Below are 10,400 nucleotides of genomic sequence, written 5' to 3' on the forward strand. Positions count from 1 at the left end.
CAGTTTTCGAAAATCTAGTATAATCTGGTTCAACATCTGGATTGTTATAATCAAATCTTGGATAAACAAACAATCCCTAAGAATTCAGATTAAACGTTATTAGCTGTTCATAAACTTATGGGTGTATGTGTTTACGGCTAAAACAGTTTTCGGAGAGCACTGAGTTTCCGAAAACACTAAAACCCGTAAACGCATCAAACCAGGAAACTAATATCCCGAGACTAAAATTTTTTGTGAACAGTACCCTTAATAATTTTTTGTAAAATTATATTTTATTTTTAAATTTTCTGTGAACAGTACCCTTAATAATTTTTTGTGAACAGTACCCTTATAATTTAACAATAAATTTTATTTTATTTTTTGTAAAATTAAAGCATATTTGAGTTATTTTTTTTTACATCGTTCAACAATATAGATATTCCAATATGTTAATGATAAAATTTGAAATTATATTCTTCTGAATCTTTAACAAACATGGGTTGTTGTTAATTTTTAGATTTCACCAAACATTTTGGAGTATATAGTAAATAATATGTTAATATTTATTTCTATATAAATTTATAGATATAATATAAATATGATGTATATTAGGGTAAATTAAGATTTTGGTTTAGATGAGAAAAGAGTTGTGGGTTTAATCACAATGCGACAAACATCACATTTATTTTTGTTTGTTAAATAGGTAGATTGTCAATTTTCTAACAATACTACATTTATGAACAAAGTATGAACCTTATTTTTGGTCACTTGTCATAATATAAATATGCTAAAAAGTTATTTAGATGTTTATAAGTGTTCTTTACATTACTATTTATATGTATGACAATATATAGTATCTTTGTTATATGAGTTAATAGTTGTTAACAAACAAAAGAAGAAAAAAAACACATAAATAGATATTTAATTTCACATAAATTATTATTATTATTATATATAATAACTGAAACCTTAAAAAAAAATGAAAAACAAATAATTCAAAACTCGTACGGATATATGTCGAGACGGAGGGTGGTGTTTGGTTTTTTAGAGCAGATGCCAGCCACCATTTAATGGAGTGTAAGGCCCCGTTCCCGGTACCTCACACCTGGTCGTTGGATTTACTCATTCACATAGTTCTACAATCAGAGTTAATTAAAACTTTCGCGGAATATAGAACTTTAACCGTTCATTACAAAACATCTAATCTTTCTTTAAAACCATTTTACAAAATCATATTTAAATCGTCACTTTTCTTCCATCTTTAGGTGCCAGCCATTCAATCAATGCCACGTGTCATCCTCATTCCCTCTCAATGAACATATGTACCTGCGTGCATACTAAAAGTCAGCTACGCTGAGTGAGTTCTATTTAATCAGACAACATACAATTCGTTCTCATACATCTCTACATGTATCCGAAGACACGTATTAATGCTGTAACCCTGTATAATTATCCATAAGAGGAACATCACATAATATCAAATAAGGGAATCAGTAATACTACCCGTACTGTATATGTTTTCCATAAAAGGAACAATCTATATATATTATCCATAGAAGGAACACTCTATATATTATCCATAGAAGGAACACGATGCTATCCATAGAAGGAACAATTTACTATCCATAGAAGGACCACGGTGCTATCCATAGAAGGAACAATATACTATCCATAGAAGGAACACGATGCTATCCATAGAAGGAACAATATACTATCCATAGAAGGAACAATTTACTATCCATAGAAGGAACACGATGCTATCCATAGAAGAAACAATATACTATCCATAGAAGGAACATCCTATATACTTTCCATAGAAGGAACATTATATCTACGCTACTATTTAATATCTATGCAAGGAGCATAAACTTTATTATTAAATTTCCATATAAGGATCACTAATAAGATCCGCATACATTTTCTACACTATCACTTCCCGGGTCTATATCTAATAGAAGTTAGAGGGATTTGCCATCTTAACTTACTATATCAGACATAGGACCCGCATATTGTTCATACACTTGCTATACCATACGTACAACTATAATCATCTTTCTTAACGATACGTACAATATCCGAAGATCGTTCACGTACAAACAAGTAGTCATTCCTATCTATCACATATATCATATATAACATACACTTACCACTTAAGGTAAGTGTATTAACTAATCACATCGAGTATGCACACAGCCCCGAAAACATAACAAGGAAATGGGGCTAGAAACTCACCTGAACTCGGTTACTTCTTCCGTTAATGGTTACTCCTTTCTTTGGCTGTGCACGGCTAGCTGTATTACAATTATGCGTATCAATTAACTATCACTACCCATAACGCGTTCCTGGTCTAATTATAACCCTCAACGAACGGGGGTTCGGGGGCAGCGCCCCTGACAGCGGGGTTCTAGGGGCGACAACCCCTAGCAGGGTCCAAGGGGCAGAGCCCCTGGCTGGGGTCGAGCTGCCATGTCAGCTTGGAAAAATTTTATTTACATTAACTGTCTTAACACATTTTCCATTAGAAAATTAAATTATTATTTAATTCGCTAACTAAATCTTTATAACGAATTAAGCCTGATTCGTGGTCTAATACGCTATTCTGGTTCGTTATCCTCACATAACGAATTGGCAAGTAACGAATCACCTGATTCGTTACTTGATTCGTTATGCTAATTCGTTGTCTGAACATCATCTGATTCGTTACCTTAGCATAGCGAATGAGCATATAACGAATTACCAGATTCGTTATCTTATCTAATGAGTGGATAGATAACGAACTTAAGAGCTCATTCGTTATCAAGTCTCACGAATTGGGTCCCATTCGTTATGAACGCGTAACGAATTGGTCAATCATAACGAATCATCTCTGTTCTTATCCAGACTTTGACTTAGGGTCAAAGTCAAAATCGTCAAGAACACCCAACAGTCAAACTATATTAGATCTGCGATTAAACCTTCATTTCTTAACCAAAAATCATGATTTAGGTATCATTGGAATTGTCTAAGCAGTGCCTACAAACCCTAACCATTCAATCTTTCAAAACATCGGGTTACAGGGTGCGATTTATGTATATATGTTACGGGTCTTCATACTAACAATTAGCCTATCAAACTGAAATCAATTTCAGTAAGTTTAGCTTCGTTGGATTCATTTTTACCATACTAAAACGGATCTATGATTTCTAGACTAAATTTGGACTTAAACGAACAAGTTCGAGCTATAAACGTACCTTAAACGAGTTGAACTACGAACACGATTAAGCCTTGATGTTGTTTTGGTCCGTCACGACGTTCCAGCACCAACAAGCTCGGGTTTTCGCCTTCGGATCTTGGTTCGGGTTATAAGATGGTGTTGTGTGTTTTTCTAGGGTGTAGGCTATGGTGTAGAGATAGATAATAATGGAAAGGATTAGGGTTTAAGGGGTATTTATACTCCCTTAAGCCCATGAACCTAAGGCCCATCTTTCCTTCTTGTGTAAGGCCCCGTTACCGGCGCCTCACATTTGGACGTTGGATTTACTCATAAACATAATTCTAAACATTAGAGTTAATTAAAACATTTCGCAGAATATAAAAACTTTCATAAAACATTTCATAACAAACCATAACTTGTCTTAAAACATCATCTCGTCTTTCATAATAAACAAAACATTAAACTAAACGTCTTGAGTCTTCCGATGCCAGCCTCTAATTCAATGCCACGTGTCCCCTCAAGCGAGTTGTCTCATTCTACTCACCTGCGTGCATACTAAAAGTCAGCTACGATAAGTGAGTTCTAGTTAATCACATATCGTATAATACATTCACTTACCTTCAATCATGCATCCGAAGATACATAATAATTAATTTACTATCTTACTTTCATTACATAATCTCATACATACATTCATACTTTATTACTTTTATACTATATAATTACTGTCCATTCTATCTCAGATATTATTAGGGTGTGGTCCCTCTTTCCTTTGTCTATCTCAGATATTTTAGGGCCTGATCCCTTTCTTGTCTATCTAAGATATTATTAGGGCCTGGTCCCTTTTTACTTCTCTATCTCAGATATTATTAGGGTCTGGTCCCTTCTATCTCAGATATTATTAGGGTCTGATCCCTCTTTCTTCATCTTCGTACATACCGTCATTACATACCCATATCATTCATACATACTCATATACTGTACATATATCTATCATACACCTTCATCTAACATAAACATACCTCCCTTGTTAGCATGTGCAATATCCGAAGATCGTTCACATGCCGACAAGCTTTCATTCACATTTACGATATACATACATAACATATAAACCATATAAGGCATACACTTACCAGTTAAAGTAAGTGTATTAACTATCACATCGAGTATGCACACAGCCCCGAAAACATAAGAAGGAAATGGGGCTAGAAACTCACCTGAATCCTGTTACGCTCTCCGTTAATCATTATTCGAGCTGTGCACGGCTAACTGTATAATATTTACATGTATCAATTAACTACTATTACTCATATTGTATTTCTATCTTTATATAACCCACAACGAACGGGGGTACTGGGGCAGCGCCCCTGGCAGCGGGGTCTAGGGGCGGCAGCCCCTAGCAGGGTCCAATGGGCAGAGCCCCTAGCTGGGGTCGAGCTGCCAGGTCAGCTTGGAAAAATTTTATTTACATTAACTGTCTTAACACATTTTCCATTAGGATTTTAATTTAGTTTCTAATTCGCTAACCCATTCTTCATAACGAATTAAGTCTGATTCGCTATCCGATTCGTTACCTTAAATGTAAGCGAACATGCATGTTAGGCGAACTTAACTTAAGCGAAGTTAATCATTCTGCGAACTTAATCATTCAGCGAACTTGTATATGGCGAAGTTAATTAGTAAGCGAACATATAGGGCGAACTTGACTGGCGAACTTGCTGCGCACGAACTTAGCTGCAGCGAACTTGCTTGCAGGCGAAGTTGTCGCAGCGAGCTGCTGCTGCTAGGGTTAGTTTATCGATCCAAAACATGCGTTTTACCACTCTTAGTCCGCTCGTTTATGGCTCGGCTTTAGTCCCAACCATAACCTAGTCCGATTGCGGCCCAAACTTGACCCGTTTGTAACATAAAGCATGAAACTTTAAGGCTAAACGTTTAATACTAGGTCTAGGGTACATTTTAAATGAGCCGCACCTATTTGCAGGTCCATTAAGTTCGTTTTTAGCATCAAGTTCACAACTTTACGTTTCATTTACACCTGATCTATTCTCATTCTAAGTTTCACGACTAAACGTTTATAAAAACGTAAACTTTAAGGTAAAAGACATACCTTTACGTGTTCGTTTGGTCTCGGTTAGCTAGGTTATGAACTTGAATCTTGTATCTATCATGTGTATTGAAGATTTATCTCTATCGGGCTCGGTTTTGGTCACGGATCTCGCTCCTACCTCTCACGGCCGTATACAAGTAGTGGTGTGTGTGTGTTTTTGAGTGTGTAGAGAAATATGGAAGATGGAATGAGGATTAGGGTTTTATGATGGTTTAAGGGGGGTATTTATATCCCTTAAAGCCCATGGACCTAAGGCCCATTACCATTTAATCCATCTTAATTAATCCAAGTCCATGATTCTTCTTTATTTAACACTAACTAATTATTTAACACACGACCATTTAACGCAACTCTCTTTATTTAATATTAGAATATTTGGGATGTTACATCTTGGTCCATAATTAATTCAATCTAATTAGCCTACTTGAACCATCTTTGTTATTTTATTACTTCTCTACTAACTCAAGTAATCTTTCCTTTCATAAATAAATAATATATAAAATATTATTCTTGGAAATTTCGGGATGTTACATGAAGAATAGTTAATGGCTGTGCCATCGACAAATCGAATATCATCCTACGTGTTTTAAAATATCATATATTTAAACAGGTCCGTACATGTAAAAACATGCATATCCACCAACTTTCTTTGCCTTTTGGTATGAGTTTTTCTTTCTTTTATTACTATTATTATTATTATTATTATTATTATTATTTTTAATAAAATGTGAAGCATTGTATAGAAAAATATGAAAAGGCCTAGTTAGGGTACTACCAAATGAGATGTTTGAATAACAAATATCCTACAAATTTTTATAGTCCAGTCCGACCGTTGCAGTTGGTATCGGAGCGATCAACGGGTCAAAAATGGACCGTAACCAGTACGGGTTTAAAATGAAAATGGTATGAAAAGAAAACCCAAGGACCTGACCATTAGAGTACGACTATGGTCGGTCTAGGTTAATTGTGTCATACTTTAATTGCTGCATTTAAATATCTTTTTAGTCTATAATAATTTTTAAAGTCGAAAAATTTAATTATTTATATTCTTATTAATTGTGTTGGCTTAAACGACTCATATAAAAACCTTATTTAATTTCTCTACCTACAGTTTGTGTGACTACCCCCTTCCATTCCCATCATAGCAACAATTTGATTTGTTTAAAATAAAACATGGAATAGATAGTGTTAACTAATTAACTAACACTCTATTAATTAATTAAGTAGTGATCAACATAAAAATCTTTCTTGTTTAATTTTAAAAAGGAAATAGTAAAATGTTTATAATAACAACGATTGTTTAAAAAAGGACTAAAAGATTTCCTTGTACATCTATATTCTCTATAAAACCCTCAAATCTATAAGTCATACCTTAAAGTTTCTTTCCTTTTCTCTCTCTATCTCTCTCTCTCTCTCTCTAACATTACACTCTCTCCATTACACTACACCTCACACCATCCATGGCTGCCGTTCCATTCTCGGTGATTGATCATGGTAAGTTTTATGAAATGCTGCTATTAGCTGGGTAATGTAATACTGTTATGTTTTCAAAACCGGATAACATCAAAGAAAGGAAGAAGCTTATTAATGTTCTTTCTTCAGTTTTTGTAAGCTTTAAAAGTTGCATTTGCTTCCGTCGAAGAGGAAGAAGGGAAAATGATAAACTTTACCCTAAATTTTGGGGGTTATAAACAAGAATATTAACTTAGTTTTTCAATATAAATAAATAAATAAGGAAATTGATACTAAAGCCAAAGGAGGTTTTAAAATTGGATATTCAACTTGTATGCTTACAGTTTTCAAACTAAATTAATTATCCATATTGTTACTAAAATCTAGTAATAAAAGAATCTATATAGTATTTGTTAATATTATATTGTTCATTATCAAATTATACCGGTTTGATGTCATGCCCGATTATGAAAACATTGATGTAATAATAATAATAATAATTAATGTATGAATATCGTATGCGATTATGCTAATTTAGAGTAATTTGCATTCTATGCTAGCTGCACTACCAAAATACGTAGACTGGAGGCAAGGTATGCCGGTGACACCGATCAAGAACCAATTGCAGACCGGTAATCTCCTAACTTTAACCATATCAGTTGGTTATAATTAACATATTGGGTGTTTTGTTAGATTAATTAGTTTTATCGTAGTTTCTTTTTAATAATATCTTTCAGTCACAATAAAAAAATGGTTAAACATAAACTTGCTATTATTAATATTATTGGTTTGTAATTATCAAAGTTTAAAAACTGGACCGGCCAGTTCAACCTAGAAACACCAAGAAGAATGGTTTGGTTTGCTATATTAGAATCGGTTGTTATGAAACAAACCGGGTATGAATAGTGTATATATATATATTATTTGTGCAAGACTATATCAATTTATTAGTTAAAGTGGTAGTTTTTATTAGTGGGCCGATGCGGGGAAACTAATACAACAGAGAAAACAAGATAAATTTGTAGAACTTGGCTGAAAAATTAACATTTTGAAAGTCTCCAAAAAAATAAAGAACCAGCTGGGAGTGTAAAGTGTATTTACCAGCTGCTCCATAATATTATTTGTTTATATTTATAATATGTGAGGACTGAGGATGTAAATTTTATAATTTTGGGTTACCGAATTATTAGAATTGTATTTTGTTCTATTTTTATAACTATTTATATGTAGGTTTTTTTAATCCAACCGGACATGAAAACATGCTAATTATTATGTACGTGTGGGTCAAACTTGGAGTTGGGGTTAGTTTGGTTGGATGGTTTCAAAAACAGTTGACCAACGAGTACGGACCGAAAACCGTTACCATTAAAGAGGGATTAATTTATCATACCACACGGGTATGGTGGGATGGTTTATGGGTATGATATGTTTAAAATTGATTTGTTATAATTTGTATTAAAGATAATGACTTGTGTTTCATCGTGCTGAATATAGGCTTGTGTTGGGCATGTTCGTCCCTTTCATGCCTTGAAGCTTGGCACACTATAAAAACCGGAGAGGCGTTAGAGTTATCACTCCAACAGTTGATGGACTCACACCCAATTCACAGGTTGTTATTAATATTATATATATATATATATATATATATATATATATATATATATATATATCTTGTTTTTAACTTTTTGTTACTAAGGTAGTTGATGGTTAGCTCAGTTAGTTAGTTAGATGGTTGTTATGTAAGAATAAATATATGGATATGTATATTTATGTATGGATCATTAACATCCGCATTTTGTATCAAAATTAAATAAACGAATAAAAAATACGATGTAGGACAACGTTAAAAATGAGTCATCAAGGCAACAATATTGCCATTAAGCACGACTAGCGTACCACTATGATCATAATTGTCCTTAATTTTCGTCAATTTTAAATGAAATGAAAGAAAATATGATTTAGGACTTAGAATGTTGAAAATGTATGAATTGTCATGGTAACAATATTGTCACCATGACTACATGCAAACCATTATGATCATCATCATAATAATTTTACATCAAAATTAATTAAAATGATGAATAAAAGTAAATATGATTTAGGAATCTAAATGTTAAAATATTTGAATCGACGAGGCCTCTAGGCAGCAATAATGCCATTATGCACGTTGAACAAACCGATATCATCTTCAATTTGTATCAATATAAAGTATAAGTAAAAAAACAAACTATGATGTAGGACTTAGAACGTTGAAAATGGATGAGTCATCAAGGCAACAATATTTCCATTAAGCACGACTAGCGAACCACTATAATCATCATTGTCCTCAATCTTTGTCAACTTTAAATAAAATCAAAGAAAATATTATTTAGGACTTGAAATGTTGAAAGCAGATGAATTGTCATGGCAACAATATTGTCACCATTAAGGACCACATGCGAACCATTATGGTCATCATCATAATTTTACATCACCGTTAATTAAAACAATGAAGAAACGTAAATATGATTTAGGACTCTAAATGTTAAAATCTTTGAATCATCGAGGCCCCCTAGGCAACAATAATGCCATTATGCACGCTGAATAAACCGATATCATCATGATCATGATCATCATCATCATCATCAATTTGCATGAATATAAAGTACAAGTATAAAACATACTACGATGTAGGACTCAGAACGTTGAAAATGGATGAGTCATCAAGGCAACAACACTGCCATTAAGCACGACGAGCGAGCCACTATGATCATCATTGTCCTCAAATTTCGTCAATTTTAAATGAAGACAAAGAAAAATATGATTTAAGACTTAGAATGTTGAAAACAGATGAATTGTCATGGCAACAATATTGTCGGAAGACAAGTGAACCATTATGATCATCATCATAATAATTCATATCAAAATTAATTAAAATAATGAAGAAAAGTAACTATGATTTAGGACTTTAATGTTGATCAGTTCTTCATGTAAGCAATAGAAAACATAATAAATATTAAACCTATGAACCTGTTACAGCATGGAGAGTAGTAATCGCAGCAGGGTATGATGTAGTCGACATACTTGTCATCTTGATCGAGTTCCCTTTAGGATGTATAGTTAAGGATGGTTAGGGTTCTTGAGAGGAGCGCGGTTTAGAAGAGAGAAGGCACACAAAATTATAATGTGTGTGTAATTAGGTTATGATGTTAATATGTATCTCTCTTTATATACACCCAAGAGGAAATCCTTTATTAGTTAATTATAGGTAATATGGCCCATCAACTATTACCAAACTAATATATAATAAGGTATATTTAATATTTTGATCTATTATAATATAAATGATTGTAATTTCCATATATAAATATATATTATTATATATTATTCATATATTCTCCCACTTGGCCGAGTAATCATTTATTATGAGTATTAGATAAGCCTGATCAGGAGTTAACATCATTTTAGCTTTAAACTTAAACTGGAGCAGAGAAATACAGTCATTGAATTGAACATCAGCTCAAGACCCCCATTAATCATACTGCAGTCCTTATTTAAACCCTAAGTAGTTATGATCAAAATTTTCAAGTACGTCATTCAAACGTTTGATTTGTATATTAATTCGTCTATATGTCATTATGCATGCAGAACATATTAAGAGATGTACAAAATCAAAACTGATGAGGA

Source organism: Bidens hawaiensis, unplaced genomic scaffold (genome assembly GCF_021521415.1).
Source record: "Bidens hawaiensis isolate Kalapana, Puna unplaced genomic scaffold, B.hawaiensis_p1.1 tig00001721_1, whole genome shotgun sequence".
In the NCBI taxonomy this organism is placed as follows: Eukaryota; Viridiplantae; Streptophyta; class Magnoliopsida; order Asterales; family Asteraceae; genus Bidens; species Bidens hawaiensis.